The sequence below is a fragment of the Oreochromis aureus genome, linkage group 6, assembly GCF_013358895.1.
Source record: "Oreochromis aureus strain Israel breed Guangdong linkage group 6, ZZ_aureus, whole genome shotgun sequence".
Taxonomy (NCBI): Eukaryota; Metazoa; Chordata; class Actinopteri; order Cichliformes; family Cichlidae; genus Oreochromis; species Oreochromis aureus.
Genome location: NC_052947.1, coordinates 19,242,241 through 19,259,070, shown reverse-complemented (window position 1 = coordinate 19,259,070; position 16,830 = coordinate 19,242,241). Strand labels below are relative to the sequence as shown.

Below are 16,830 nucleotides of genomic sequence, written 5' to 3'. Positions count from 1 at the left end.
CTGGCCACATGTTGTTGTTTCTGCAGTGCTCTCAAAAAGGGAGTGCTCTTACACTTGAGGGAAATTTCTGCAAGCTATGACAGAAAAAGAAAGAGATAAACTGAAAAAGAGAGGGAAAAAACCCCTTAGTCACTTGGCTTCCTGTCTGAAAAAAAAAAGGAAGTGGGTGGAGACATTTTCTACACTGCCACAGTCAGATAGCTGAAACCAGTGCAATATTCAACAGAAAAGTATAATCTGTCTCAAACCCAGAATCCGGATCCACTCCAGTTCTTCGGGGCAATCCTAGTGTTCACTATTGTGTACGGCTGAGGAAAGAAGAAAAAGGAGGGAGCATAGGGGGAGAAGGAAATCTGCCTCTTTGTGTGGGAAGGTCTGAGCAAGAAGGCGATTTTGTAATTATTTGAGGTAGCCACCAAAGCAAGGCTGTTCCTCCTGACCTCCAAACAGCATCGTGTCCAATTTCTGTACCTCTGCTGCCTTACGGGAGTCACATATGAGTGTGCTTCTGAGGCTGCCAAACAGCGACACTCGGGCTTCTCCTGATGATGAGAGCCGACGTCAGACTGGTTTCCATGAATATTGATGTGGAGGATAGTCTGTTTCATAGAAGAACAGAAGGAGGCAAGATGGCTGCCTTTAGGATTTGTTAAAGAGGAGATCCAGACGGTTTGTTGGAATTTCTACAAAGTGGAGGGACGTGAAAGGCAGGTGAGAACTGGCTCGGCACCTTAATAATCCGTTTAGCCTTTTCCCCCCTGTAACCTTGTGTGTGTTTTTGGTGATATTTAGTCAGATGAAGTACAGCAGATGCCCCACATCGTAAAAAGCAAGAGCCAACATAATAAGGGGGGGATATGAGATAAAGCTACTCCAACATGGCTGACAAATTCTCTTTTTTTTTTTGTCAGCTAAAACTGAAAGACAGCAGTTGTGTTTTCCTGTGTGTGCTTCTTGCTGCATTTGAATACATTATAGAAAACAGTGCACTTGTTCAGGAGTTAGTTTTTTTAAAGCATAATTTAAATGCCTGTGTGACACTACCTTTACTATTCAACCCTGGCTTTTTCCTAAACACATTAAAAATGTATTTAATATGTAATATACAACACAAACATTTTTGTATAAGTGACTTCCTATTTGTCAAAACACATGTGTAGCATTTATGTGTTATTAACAACTATTACAAAATCATAATTACGATTATATTGTCTTTTTTTAATTAAATCTGGATTCAGATTTACGTAGTTATCCACTTTGGCTTCCCCAATCCTTACTCACTGATGTATATGTGCATTTTTATTCTGTTCAGCCTTCAGTTGGAGAGTAAAAGTCCAACCTAAGCATGTCCAGTAGTAAGTGCACAGAGTCTGCACGGCAGCAGAGCTGAAATAGCTTCTGGCTTTGTGTATATGAATCAGCTTTCATTGCTTTCACCACTGAGTGACGAGCAGACACAAAGGCAAATCCCAAGGAGAAGCAAAGGAGAATAGAATTGTGGTGGCAGAGCGTAGTGTAGGTGGACAAGGTCAGAAAGCTATGAAGGAAATGAAATTCAATCCAACTGCACCATTAAGTGGGCGAACAAGACTGGTAATTCTGGAGATTTCCCTTACTTCCTTTTGAAGTTGACACTAAACACAAGGTTGTTATCAGGGAGCAACAACAAACATCATCATTCTAAAAACTGACCAACTTGGTGACTTTGCAAGACTCTTTTGTGTCTATTTTAATGCATTACAAGGAGTAAGCTGTCACAGCTAACAGGGTGTTGTAGGTTTTGGATATAGCTGCTGACATAAAGATTATTGACAACACAATGCAGATTGTGCCTGTGACTTTCAGGGTGCATGAAATGTCATTATTTTAAAGGAATTGAAATAAAAAACAGCTATGTTGCCTTGTATGAATCGCAAATTAACAGAAGTACAATAACAGAATGATAGCAGTAACATGATCATGTATAAATCCTCATAGCTTTAAATACATGTAAATTGAGCTTTATTATAGGATGCCAAGTCTCCTACTAATTATCGAATGCATAATTATTTGTTGTTGCTGCATGTTGTGTATGTGAATTCACCTAAGATTAACATCTGAATGGCTCATTAGTATAATAAAAATATTTCGGAGGCTTCCATGCTAGGCTTGTGTATTGCGCTAACTGCAGTCGTCAGATAGCCATGTGGCCTCAGGGTACAAATTAAACAAAAGCAAGATGGAGACTAATGACTGACATTTAATTTGGCATCACACTTTAACAAGGCTATCTGAAGAACTTGTGCTTCGGTTTTTATCTTTAAATCAATACAAAAGTTTTCGGACAATGACTATTAGTGATCCATAAGGGCAAGAGGTTAAATAGATGGTAAAGAGCCAGTGAAGCTCCTTGTCAAATTACTAAAGACATTTACTAAGTTCCGGTTACAAAGTAGTAGTTTTTTTTCCTCTGATTGTCAATGCAGGCCATGCAGCTCCTGCACTGTACAACTTTTAAAAAGATATCTGGTGTTAGTAGAAGGGGATACTATTTAAGTCACAGAGTCATTGCTAAAGTTTAAAACCAGCAGTAGTGGTATACACCTCTTGCGCAATACCATGCCTGTGTTTTGACACGATGAGCACGGTCACTGGCTGTGTAGCATCAACAAAAGTTCTTAAGCAAGAGTGCGCTCTGTAGCATTTATAAAGAATGTTGTGACTGCATGAGATCAGGTGAGCCATGCCTTTGTGTGTGTGAGTGTGTACGGTGATCCCATTGCCCCACATAAACTAAGACATTGCAGATAATGCTTAGTGTGTCATTTGAAATACCAGACACTGTACTTTGATGAACAGAAATGAACCCAGTTCATTTCTTGCTATGAGAGCGCACTGTTAATCTCAGTTGTCTGATGTTATAACTTGTGGCTATATCTGCACTTAGTCACTTTCCATTTTGTTTTTATTCCGTTTGCAATCCCAGCGCTCAGACCACCATACAAAAATATTATTTATGTCTGGTATGTATATCTTTTCTAGTCATCTGCAGTGTGTGACTGAATTTCAAGCTATTGCCATGTTCAATAACTTGCAATGGAGTGTTTATATACGCAAATGTAAAATGCATAAGTCGCTATTGAAATTTATAAAATAAAAATACCACCTTTGTGGATATACAGGGCTTTTGTCAGCTTTATGCAACTGACCCTTCAAGTTTTCAAACTAAAACTGGGTCAGCAAGCTTTCACAACATCCATGAATGTGCACTAGTGTGGATGCTAAGTATAACAAAAACAATGTGGATTTATCCCATGTTTCTCTTTCTGTTCAGCTGGACTGTGCAAAGGATTTATATATGCTAATCCTGACCTGCACAACTAATGCTACATAATAAAAGAAAAAAAAAAACAAGCACCATCTAATATTTTTGCAGTTTTATATTTCTCTGCATTGCTGCTGTTACATCAGCAGCTGAAAAGGCATGAAAGCATTAATTGGGCTACAGGGGGCTGAGTGGGGGAAGGGCCATATAGATCAATCACATGCACATAGCTTCTCTCATCTATCCACACCTACAGATAAAGCCTCGCGGGTGGACTGCTAGTTCGTCATGGTCTTAAGTTCCCTTTATGTCACTCCTGGGGCAAAGACAATATCACCTTTGGGAAGAATGTCCAGTTGCCATAGCATTCCACAACAATGCTGTCTACTTAAAATACTCAAGCCTTTACCCAAGCCCTCACTTCTGACCCTGCCTTATCCAACCCATGTATTATTTTTCCAACCAGGAGCCAGTTCACAAATGACACAGAACAGGTCCAGTGGCAGGCTAGACATTTTAGATTGCACTACACCTGGCTGGCCATAGCTCAGCTGCTTTCCTAAGACAAAATGGCGAGATACTGAGTGTTGTATTGATTTCTGCAATATTGATTTCGCTCTTGTCTGCTGCTGGGGTTTTATTTTCCTATAGAGACCAAGGGAGTAGCAGCAAACCACTATTAGATGCTTTAACAGTGGGATCACTCTGTGAGAACGCTGTCACTCATTTGAACATATCTTAATGTTCAAATGAGTGACAGTGCATTTACAATTGGACACAATTTATCATGAAGTGTGTTTTGGCTTACTGCTGGAAAAATGTTGACATTGTTTTAGCATCAGTGACACCTGTAGAGCTTTGCCATTTTTTTTAGTATGGTGTTTGTTTTACTTTTACTATTGATTGAACATAATCTGCATTATGCAAGAAAATGTCTATTAACTGAAGCCAGGTCACAAAAATATGTCACTAATAAGAACACCAAACCAGATGTCCCTAACTTGTTAAAGACACTTTGATGTAATTATGACCTGGTCTGAGATTTTTTTAAAAAGACCACCGCGCAACATATGCTATGAATATGACTCATAGCCTCCTACTATGAAGCGGTGCAACGTTAGCCAAGTTGAGGTTTAATTATCGATTCAGAGTGATAAGACTGAGTTTGAGTGGCACAAGGCCGGAGAGAGGGTTGCTGGCCCTGTGAGTGTATATCGATGTCAGGGTTTACCTCAGGGGTGAGACAGCGAGGGCAGGGACTCAAAAGCTTCCTCCACGTGAACACGCACATGGCCGTTCTGTTTACAAACACTATCCCGGCATTCCGCAGCGAGGGAGGCAAGTGAGATGTTATGTAACCACCCCTAAGCGAATAGCATCTCTTCCCGCTTCTCGCCAGGCCGCTCCTCCTACGCTTGGACGATCTTCTTAAATACTGTTGTCGCTGGTTGCGCTGACAGAAGTTAAGAATAGAAAAAGAAATTCAAAAGTCACTTCAGTCACTGTCGGTGTCTTTGCCTAAGAATGTGGCGAGACTGTGAGCGGGTCTTATTCTTTGTGCCATTCTGCATTGCTCTCGTGCAGTTCTAATAGCATCAAGTCGGGAGATTAAAGAGGCCTTAAACGTGCCGTAAACTTTTTTTAAGATTACAGATTACAAAACCATCACATGGGCACAGATACCGTGGAGGACACAGTGTAATCCACAGTAATGTTTCCATTGCACAGTCCTGCATGCTTAATTGGATTATTCATTAAATATTTCCTGGATACATTCATTAATCAATTTAGAGCACCAAGTTGGAATGTAGTAGTTAACATTTTTGTTACTATTATTAGCAAGAGAAACCTAGCAATTCCCTTTAAACATGCACTTGGCATCTCTTAATGCTTGACATGAAAATCTTTGCAGATAAAAGCAAAACCAGGAAACAAAAAGTCCTGAAAATGATGGGGAAAACTTGATAAACCATATGCATACATATAAGATGTGGCTTCTTAAATAAATCCATAACAATGTACAGCGAGACAGCAAAGACTCTAAAGACATTATAGAGGTCAATCACCTTCAGTGTCACGGTTACTAATCAAATAATGACGTCATTTGTGTGACATACTTTAATCATCCACACTAGTGGCCAATTTATAATCACCAGTTAACGTAAAATCCAGGTCTTTGGCCTGTGTACAATTGGGAAAACCAACACACACCGCTGTAACCACTATACCACCACTCAGATTCCCCATCATTGCTCATTTCCAGTTAAATGAAATCAACCAAAAAGTGGAGGTTTAATTCGAAATTATTTATTGGAAAAGAGTTTGGCTGTCAAATTGCATGTTTTGTTTTTTTTATAATTTTATTTTTTAAAGGTTAGTAATAATATCTAAAAAGTGCTGAAACTATCAAAATCTGCAAAGCTTTGTCATTATAGCATAATCTAAAGGAGGTCCAAAATGGTTAAAACAGGTTCTTTTGATTACTGCTTGCCCTCTTCTAAAATGGCTGTTAGATATGAACCATTTTACTGCTGCGAGCTGTCACTATAAAGGCCCCCTGTGGTCTACACAAGCATAAAAGCAGACAGCTGGCCACGACTGTTATTAAAAGTGTAACCCTACCAGAGGCTTTGAGTGACATCACTAACCAGTTCTGGGGACTTAGAGTGGCTGTGGCTCAATATTAGGTTTCCTAACTGGAACGTACAATTGCAGCAGTTGGAATCTTTCTGAGCCATAGTGCCCAGTGATAACTGAACTGGGCTTCATCCACTTGTTTATGCTAGGAAAGGTTGAAAGTATGACTTTAACCCTTGGCCTGAAAGAATACAAACTCTTGCCTACAAAAAAATTGCAGTATTTAAGTAATGGACTGCCATAATTTAATGACATATTTATGAAAACACCAAAACAATACACTGTTTACAGAGGCTATACTTAGCGATTCATTCTTGAGGTGTGGGATGACATATACGATTCATATAACCCACACTCCATACACAAAAATATTCCTCTTAGAAGGATTTGTGATTCCCATTCAATGAATCACGTGCCTCCTACTCAGTGAAGGTAAAGAAGGAGCTTAGAAAACAGCGGCTTAGGTCAGGCTGCTTAGAAACCAATGAGTGGTCACCTCAAAAGCTTTCCAGAAAACTAGAGAACATGTAGAAATGTTTCTCAGGTGAAATGACTGTTAACCCTCCTGTGATATATTTTTGGCTACACATTTAATAAAGTAAAACGAAAGAACCTGTTGCCAAACTTGCCTTAGTTTGTCATGACAAAGAAAACAAAACAAAACACAAACTTCAATGAAACCGAAATTTGCACTGGTATCCACTTAGGATCCCTTTGCCCCCGTGTTTGTGTGGCATACTTTCCCTCCAATAATAACGCTGCAATTTGTTCTGTTTACTGTTCACCTCTGCTTCCTGTTCAACCGCAAGCTGGTCTGGATTTGAATACTGCAAACAGTCTAGAAGCCTTCTAGGCTTTATGGATCATGCTAAATTATAGTGGATATGTATTTAAAAAAATAAAGTGGGAAAGTCACTTAGTAGTTAACATTTGCAACTTATTACAAAAAAATAGCTATATATTAATAAAATCAAAATTTAATTATTTTTATTTCATTTAAATCTATGAAAATAGAAATAGTGGTAAGATGCCATAAGAGATAGCAAAACCGATGAATGGGTTTAAAGAACATTTTCAGAAATGTTGGGATAGGGGAAACAAATGGCTTCATAGGTTCAGGAACACAGGCGTGGTTAACTTATCTATAAAGAAACCAGGAATGCTAAATGGTAGATAGGTTCCGAAAAAAGCATATTGCATGATCCAAAATCTGTCTTTTTTCAAAAAAGGCTTTTGTTGTTTTAACAAGAAAATGCTAAACCACGTTCGGCACATATTAAACCAGTATGGTTAAAAGAGTAAAAGTGTCCAGGAGTTAAACTGACCAGCTTGCAAGTCCAGAGTAATCATTGGTCAAATGTGAACAGTTGTTCTCCTTAGTTTCCAAACACTTATAGTATTGCTACTTTTTTGAAAGGTGTTAGCATCATTTAAAGTAAGCATTTATTTTTGAAAAACAATAGAATTTCTCAATTCTAAGATTCGATGATTCTAAGATTCAAACATAATGAATAATTTCACTTTAACATAATTTAGTATTTTAAACAACATATCTAAAATTGACCTTTAAATGTGCTGATTGACACAGATACAATGTAGGCCTCTGAATATGTGGCACAGTTGAATTACTGGCAGGATCAACCCATAAAGAACATGTGTGCGCCACGGCAATGCAACCTATTCCGCTGTCAGCCATGCTAGGGTAATGTTTAGCCCAGATGGGCTTTGAAGCGCTCACAGGACGTTGCCATGGCTACCATGCACTCAGAAATTAACTTTGCTCTGTGCACAGTTCATCAAGTTAGTCAGATATATTGACTGTTGCATAGACAAAGGGCTGGAGAGAAAAAATAGAGACAAGCCCTCTGGAAGGAAGAGTGTAGCACTGTGAGGGGTTGGGCGCAGGTCAGTGGGTTTGTACGCTCAGAAGCCAATGTCTTCAGTGTCCATGTGATCCAGCTTGACGGCAAAAAAGATTTAGACACTATGTGTCAGCCTCAGAGCCCAGCAAGAATTCTTTGTAGCACACGTGCTGATTAAACCAGAAAAATAAAGGCTAAAAAAGTTTTTGGAGTGACATCTGGCATCATGTTCAACTGCAACTTTCAGGATTGACTGCTCTGGGGGAAATATTCAATGCTGAGGTCAAGGTAAACAACATCAAATATTCAGAGCAAGAACAGTGAAGGATGACCAAGAATGTCATTGTTACTCTGACTGAGCGTCACTGTGTGAAAATGGAAAAAACTTATAGCAATCAAACCGACTCTGTGGGCATGAATATTGAATATCTGCGCTTTATTGCTGAGTCATTGGTGACAAAATTCTCATTAAAACCAACTTGAAATTTCAGTTCATGCTGCTCTCAGATTCAGAGAAACAAGATTGTATGGTCTGATGAACAGATTAAAGTTTTTCTCCTTAAAAACCAAAGGAGACCAGGAAACAATCATCAACAGTTTGATATCATTACAACAGTAAAGCATGACACCCCTGCAGTAATGTTATGCTGTGGATGTGTTGTTCAGCACCAAGGACAAGCAGACTAGTCAGGGTTGACTATCTAAGCAATGCAAAGTTCAAAAATATCTTTATGAAAGATATGGTCACCTTACAATAAGACAATGACCATAACTGCACTGCCAAGACAAAATGAGAGTGGCTAAGTTCTTGAGCAGCTCAATCAGACACCTCACTTGAATCAAATTAAGTATACCTGTAGAGAACTAGAATTTCTCTCTACTGACAGTACCCATTAAACACAGATCTGGAAAGAAAGAATTCCCCAAATAGTGCAAAGTTTGTTGCATCTTAGTCAAAAACACTCAAGACTGTAATTGCTGCCAATCACACCTTAACAAAGTGTTTAGAAAAGGGTCTAAATGAAATCTAAATGAAATACATACACATATTAAAAAATGTCCAGACTACAATTACATTTGAAGCAAAATTAACAACAGTGAAAATAGCTTACTAGGCCCAATGTGAGTCAAATGGAAGACAAAAGTAAAACAAGCCCACGCAATGTTTTGCATGTGTTTGTCATTTTCCCAGAATACCAGCTAAACAAGTTGTATCAGAAATGTTCGAAGATGGGGTTTAACACCTTCAGCAAACAATGTAAGTTACTCATGACACTGTCAAACACAAGAAACAAATCATCAGCTACTCCTCAGACTTAACCCACAATTAGAACCAGTAAAAAAATTACAAACAACCAAAAACGGTTATCCATTAAATGCTTGGGGTCTAATATAAGGGGGAACACAATTTCTCTGGAAAAAAGAGTCAAGACATCAAACCTCACCCATAAGCAAAAAAAAAAAAAAAAGTTCAAAAAATGAGTGTTTGAATTAGTCTTGAATTAGCAGTGAGAGTGTTTATAATTATGAATGGCCATACAAATGATATCCATTAATCTTTTCCCTCCCTAAGTTTGTATTTTTCCCTTGGGGAGAAGTTAACTGAATAGGTATTGTACATCATTCCGGTATTACTTGTCTAACCATTTGCATATATTCTAGCTGGATGATCTCGGGCTCATCTAAAGTAAATGATGTGCCTAAGTAGTGTTAGGTAGTGGACATACTTAAATAAATAATACATAATGTTTGCCCTTTGCCAAAAACAGTGAATTTAAAAACTGACTGACATTCCCTTCAAGTGTGTGTTCAGGTTTTTAAATATTTAGATATTAAGATATAGCGTTTATGGCTTTGTTGTTCAATTAACATTCACTGGAAGTCTACTATCTTGCATCTATTACAGTCATCAGTTTCAGCATGATTAACCATCTCATGAATGCTGCATGCTACAGACTTACTTTTCATTTTTTTTTGTTTTTTTGTTCTTGCATATGTCATATGACATTTCTGCAGAACACATATAACCTGATTTGTCCTGTGTACTATATAGCATACATTAGATTACAGGGCTGGTTTGCTACATGAACTGAATGTAGGAAACAACGTCTTAGAGTTCAAGAGACTTACACTAAGTTTGATTAGTTTAGAATTTACTCTCTCAAATAAAACTATAGTTAGGTAGTTATGTTTAAATATAACCAAAAAAGGCAACGAGACAATAAGCTATGAGAGCACAAAGACTGCATTAGGAATCTCCACAAGTATGCCACATCTGCCTTGCATTAGACATCAAGAACAATGTAGATTGTACAGATCCCTTCTTCATATGGATGGGGAGGAGGCTCTCTGGCCAAGAAATTACAAGCAGAAGTTTATGCCATCTATGTGTCTGATTTAATCTAATAATCTTGGTTTAAGATTCAGTTTAAAAAAAACAAAAGGATTATGCTTTTATTTACATGTCTTTGCACTTATGCATCGATGTAAATTCCCCATCAATGTGAACTTTAGAAAAGTGTAATGTAGAGATAGTTTTGTGTCATATTTAAAGGTAAGCGTGTCATATTTCAAGGTAAGCGTGTCATATTTAAAGGTGAGCATGAGTAATTTATTCATCATGATTGATCCTCTCGACAACCGGATTCTGCCTCCACTGTTGCCCTGGTTGTGGTTAACTACTCAGGGGTGAGAAAGCGAGAATAAAAAAAAACAAAAAAACAGATCTCTCGCTCCAGGATGCCATGTGATACAGTCATCCGTACATCACAATCTTGTCATTAGGCCATATAGAGTATCAACAGGTAAATGCTCTGCTGAGGAAAAAAGAAAATAGACCTGAAGTTGTACCATTCAAAGTCAGTTGCTACCCCCATGCAGCAAAGCCTTGCAGCAACCTTTGTTGTCATTAATGGAACCAATATGTGTCCCATCAGCAACTCACAGCCTCAAGCCTCTGCATTCCTGGTAATAACCTTCACGTGCATCTGCATCTGCTCTGTAACCCGCTCAAAAGATCACCCTTAACAGAAACTTTCTATCTGCCAAACATTAGACAGATGCATCAGCAGAAAAGACTTTCTAAAGGTTCATTCTCTACACCAACCTATAACATTGCTACATCCTAACAACTCAAATGTACTTAGTGTGTAGTGTGGTGTAAATGTGCTCATTTGTATGTGATCACCCCCTTAACACAAACAACGTTATCGTAACATCTAAAGCGAAGTAACAGGCCAGTACCTCACAGTCTATAAAGAGACCAAAGTGTGTAACAAAAGCTGGTTTCAGGTATTGGTTTCAGCTGTGTCGAAATCAGGAAACTGAAATATGGCAACAAAGGTCCGACAAGTACACGTGGTTTACTTTTATCTAGATTTTTGACCTTAATTTTACTTTCCTGTTTAAAATGTTTAGATAGGTTTGTGTCCCATCTGAGTGTAGATGCCAGTTTCGTTAAGCTCCCTTCATGTGTAGCAACGAGATAAAAGCACTGAAAATATTAAAATGCCTTTCCTAGCATGTAAATCTGACTGCAGACGCAGGGGGGACCTTTGTTTCTTATTAAAAAAAAAAGTGTCATATGTTGTTCAGACTGATAGAAGGAATGAGAGGGAGAAAGCATAAATCACCGTGGGATGTGCATTGTACACGCTGTGTGAGCAAGCCATGTGACATAAATCACAAGTGTGAGATGCCTGATAAAGAGACTCTGGGGTGCAATACAAGAACATAACATAACATCTGTCCTATTGCGCCTGATGAACATTTGACCATCGTTAACAACACATGCTTCAAGCACAATACCACACATTGTGCCTTATGAATTGATGTGTGTCTTCTGGTCTTCTACACTTTCCAGTCCATGTTTGCCCCTTTATTGATGGGGTATTAAAAAGTAGACCCCAAATAACCCATAACAAATAATAATAAGATTGAGAGTATGATATTTCTGCAAAAACTTTAGTAACCTTAGATGAATTTCAAGCTTGGAGTAAAAAAAAAAAAAAAAGATTGTTTGCATATTAGAGGAAAATAACTGCTTGTTTACATTGTCAGCTGGAATGTTGAGTTGCTAGAGGTCGTTGGGTTTGTAGAACAGCAAGTTCGGCTCTATATTTACATCAGGGATTTGATCGCTGTAGAATGCAAGTCATCTGACCTAATTACCCCGGTAAAGCGTTGCTAAGGATGAGATTTCACTCACGGTTGAGCTGCCTATAGTCTGACCCATCTAACTGGCAGCGCTCTCTGATCAAATAACATTAAATGTAAATAACATTTATCATCACGCTACCATGCAGTTTTTTTGCAAGGAAATCTCATGTTTATGTGGAAATAATTGAGTTAAACCATCCACCTAAAAGATATGCATGAGAGGAAACTAAATATGTTAATGGTGTGGCTGTCCTGTGCAGCAGTTTAAGTTAATCTCTGCACTTTAATGATATAGGCACACATTGTTATAGCTATACCAGATACAATATTTCAGAGTCATTATTGAATATAGCTGTTAGGAGTTTCAAAAACACTTCAGACATTCTTCAAAATATGTTGTCACACATTCTCATATGCAGCTAAACAGAAGTCCAGTTAGCCAAAGTCATCCTATACACACAATGAAAAAAGTTTGGATTTCAATTTGCATACTATCATTGCTTTCAAATATTTTAAAATCTACTAAGTATCAATACTTGTGGCTAAAAGAAGAGGAAGCAACACTGCAATAGTGAAGCAATGGTTCGGTTAGGAGATATTAAAATTTAAAAAAAAAAAATCATATCTTTCCTTTTTACGAGACAGTTCACAGAGCATGTGGGGTTTCTCTTTATTACACAGTCAGAAAATGTAGTCTTTAGCCTGGGTGCATGCTCAGGGTTCTTATCTTTTAAAGCAGGAAATTACAAATGCACTCTTTTCAACAAAGAAAAGGAAATGTGCACTTGAGATTATGGCTTATTCTTGGGACTATTCTACAAAAGTGCGGTGTGGCTTGCCAAGCATGTATTTGATTTACAGGTCTGCTCCACATCTTGCTTTCTTTAACAGCAAGGCTCCTTAGCATTGCTGCATAGGTCTAAAGCTTAAAGCGCAGAGACCTGAGTCTTCCAGCAGCTGTCGTTGGAGGTGAATGTCACATATGGCTGCCAAGTCACGCCAAACAAACCCCATCTACTATGGCAGTTCTCATATTTCACTCGCTCACTCTGGGAATAACAAAAACACACTGGAAGTCGAGTGTATTTAAAACTGTTACACTTGTGCTATGAAGACAGAGCAAAGTGTTACAGACTGCATATTCCCTACACACATAATTGAATGCAAAAAAAGAGAGATCATTTGTCATGTTGACTGACACACTAAAATTACACTCTCCTTAGCAAACCAAAACCCTATATTTTTTAAAGAAAAATATTGATTGTTCAGGCTACTGATAAGGCTCCACTCCAACTGTGCATTAACAGCCACCCTCTTGTGTAAACTGCGTCCATTGTTTTGCAACACTAGTCTCACTGTGTCCGTAAGTCCACTCTTGTCCATAGGCTTCAAAGCACTTTACAACTTGCCATCTATTAATGGCGGCAAATGCATAGTTGCATAGGTAATAACTATGTACAACGGCTGTTCTTAACTGTACTAGTTCGATGGCAGGGAGCAGATGAATGGCAGACATGAGTAAAGATGAACCTGAAGTGTAATTACAGGGCAGAGGTAAGGCTGTGGCAGACGAAAAGAAACCAAACAACAGCAAATAGAGACAAAGAAAATGACTTCTGAGGCACAACAAAGGTCTGTTGGGTATTCAGTTCCAGCCATGTAAGCTGAGTCATATCATAAACTGAAACAGAGTGCTCATTCCCTGGTGGACATTAGCTATAAGAAAGAAAACCAAAATAGATCAAAGCATTATAACTCCCAGCAGGCATCCACACTAAAGCCACCGCAACGCTATGCCTCAGCTTAGTTTAGTGCTCTACGTCCGGACCAAAAATAGATCTTTCCATAAATCACATCTAACAAATAGTTAACAGGATGAAGCCAACACTTCAAATCTGCTAAAGCACTCAGGAGAAGCAGGATCTACAACTTTGCATGGATGTTATGTGTGTTTTTTTTATGTTTGTACGAAAGATAGACGCACACACAGCTGGGATCTCTGGCTTTGTTCTGGGTTTGCAAAGATTTTTTTGTTACCAGTGTGGGTGTATCCTACTGTGACAAGCTGCTTGGCTCAATTTGGTCGGTTGTAAACCCTGGATTGTCCCGCAGGAATAGAGCCGCACTGTAAGCGGCTTTGAGCCAGTGCTCAACTCTTGACTTTGTCACTGATTTACAGACTGTTGTGAGACCCAGAAAAACAAAGTAGTAGTCACAAGGGGTCAGGAGGTTCCCGTCATTTGTCTGCCTCACAGAGACATCTTTTAGAATCAAGTTTTAAAATATGATTTTTATTTAAAAAAGTTAAAAAATACCTGTGCAATAGTAATTTAAGTACAAATCCAGGGAGAAATACTTTTTGGGTTTTTTTTTTTTTTTTTTTTAAAGGAACAGTGTTACATTGTTACTCATTCAAACAGAGATTGTTAAGTAGGCAGTAACTTTATGCAGTACTCCAAGTACTTTTCAGAGATTATTATCATCTCTCATCTTTTGAGTCTTGTTTTGTTTTTGTAGCAAACTGCGCAGTAAAAAACAGAAACTGTGCAGGTCCAAACAAGAATTTTTAAGATTAGCAGATGAGCTGCTATGGATGAGAAAATTGAAATGCTGCATAAATGAAAATACCTTCCAGATGCAGAGACCTACTGTCATTCATCATAAACAGCCAAGTTTATTGCTCTTACTGTCCTCATTTGTCAAAATAACGATACTTTGGTTTTAATACCTATGACATAATCCTAAATGGGTTCAGTGTCATTTCTGATTAGAGTTATTTTTATAGAAAGCATTCTGTCTTAGTCATAGACCAGTAGGAAAAAAAAACCAAATGCCACAGTAGGAACTTAATATAACAAGAGTCAGTACATCTTTCATTACTAATATTTTTGTTTCAGTACTTCAAATCAAATCAAATCAAATCACCTTTATTGTCACATCACATGTGCAGGTACACTGGTACAGTACATGCGAGTGAAATTCTTGTGTGCAAGCTTCACAAGCAACAAGCATGCTAACATGTCACAGAAGTCTGTTTATTTATGATGATAAACTCTGTCAACCACAGTATTAAAACTGCCAGTTGGACAAAACTTTCTCAATAAACTCACTTGGCCAAGCAGTTTTCTTCTAGATATTCTTCTGTGACATGTTAGCATGCTAGAATAGTCCATCGTTTTGCTAGTAGTTTTACCTCACAATAACTGCTGCAATTGTGTTGTCAAAGATTTTTGCCGGTTCTCTTATTCTGCTTGTAAATTTCCCTGTTAACATCAATGTGATGTTAACAGATCAATTCATAACCACATTCATCCAAGTGAGTTAACTGGAGATCACAAGTTTAAGGGTCAAAGGCTTTGTAAGATTTATCTCACTGACCACAGATTCATTTTAATATATCACACAGAAGTTTCTACTTTGGAGTTGCGTATTTCAGTATAGCCATTATAAAATTCATGATATTGATTGCTCATAAAGGTGAGCAATTTAAATCACTTATTGTTTCACTAGTGGTACATAAGTGGCAAAAGCTTGTGATTTCAGTTGTTTCGTTTCCTTATTTCTTTCTTTCTTTTTTTTTTTTAAACTGTCGACTGGGTGTTGAACCTTGCAAAATGGCAAACATAAATTTCAATCAAATTCTAAAACATCTTCAAAAATTATACATAAAATAATCAAAGTTGTCAAAAAGACACCTTTGAGGTTCATCTCCCTAGCTGTGCCGGGAGCTTTTTTTGCTTTTAGTGTGTTGCTTCCCCTTTCCACCTGCTAACCAGCCACTGGCAGCTCTGTTGTGACAACAGTGGAATCTTTTAGGAACCTTGTAATAGCATTGCTTGTTAGTAGGAGGTTTAACGCTCTAAATTTGGCGGTCTGGAGGGCTGCTAATGTCTTGGAAGAGTGATTGATAGAAGACCATTATGATAACCAGCTTCTCCAGACTAAGCTTGGCCTGGCAGTTTCCTATTATCTTGGTCCAAGTGAGTGGGCCACAAATGCTACAAGTGTAATTTTTTTTTTCTTCATTCTTGATCTATTTAGTTTTTAACTATTTATGAATTTAGGAACTTTTAAAAAAGCTAGTTACATTTTTTTTTCTTAAGCTGTTACCACAGGAACTCGATTTTAAAGCCTTCAAAGAATATACACCAGACAGAGTGTCATTATGTGTGATTGGATATATTAAATATTTTACTAAAATGACACAAATTTAAGATATTTACCTAAATTACTGAGCCTTGCATGTGTTTATGTGAACGACAGAGGTTTTCCTTCTAAATTTAATGAGCTTCAAAGTTTATAAAGCTGTGGACATAAGTTCTTTGAATGACAACAGCTGTTCTGTAGCTCTAACAGGTTCCAGATGTTATAATTGTGCCCAGTGATGGAGTATAATTATAGTACCTCTTCTATGTAGCATTTTTTCCTTTCCTGCTTCCCCAGACATCAGTCAATACCTATAGTGAACCTCATAGTTGGTTTACAATAACAAGACTGCTTTTGTGTGAATCTAAAGCTGGATACAATTATGTTAGTATGGTGTTATTATAACATTTTAAGATAGCCATAGCAACTGGCATCTGTTGTGACATTTACTTATTTTAAGTGTATTATGTGTTTATATGTTGTATGTGAATAGTTTACATTTCTAAGTCATGAAAATCTATAACAATTTTAACTTCATTAGATCGGTGCTGTCCTGTTGAAGATATTGTCTCACACCAGGCATTGGCAACTAGCATTGTAGATATTCAGAAAAAGACAACTGGGTGTCAGTCATCGATCACTTCGGTTATTCTCCTTTATCCAATTTTACTTTAATACTGAATTAGGGCCCCTCTTGGTGCTCATCAGCAAAAAAATTCCTTG

The 16,830-nt window shown here is 37.8% G+C and overlaps 1 protein-coding gene across 1 annotated transcript in view; it reads left to right on the top strand.

Annotated features, from left to right (window-relative positions):
- The first annotated feature begins 237 nt into the window (after positions 1 to 237).
- Positions 238 to 16,830, top strand: part of tet2 (tet methylcytosine dioxygenase 2) — a 28,750-nt gene continuing 12,157 nt past the window's right edge. The window contains exon 1 of the mRNA XM_031752160.2: positions 238 to 711. The gene's annotated coding sequence lies outside the window, so the exon portion shown is untranslated. The remainder of the gene's footprint in view (positions 712 to 16,830) is intronic.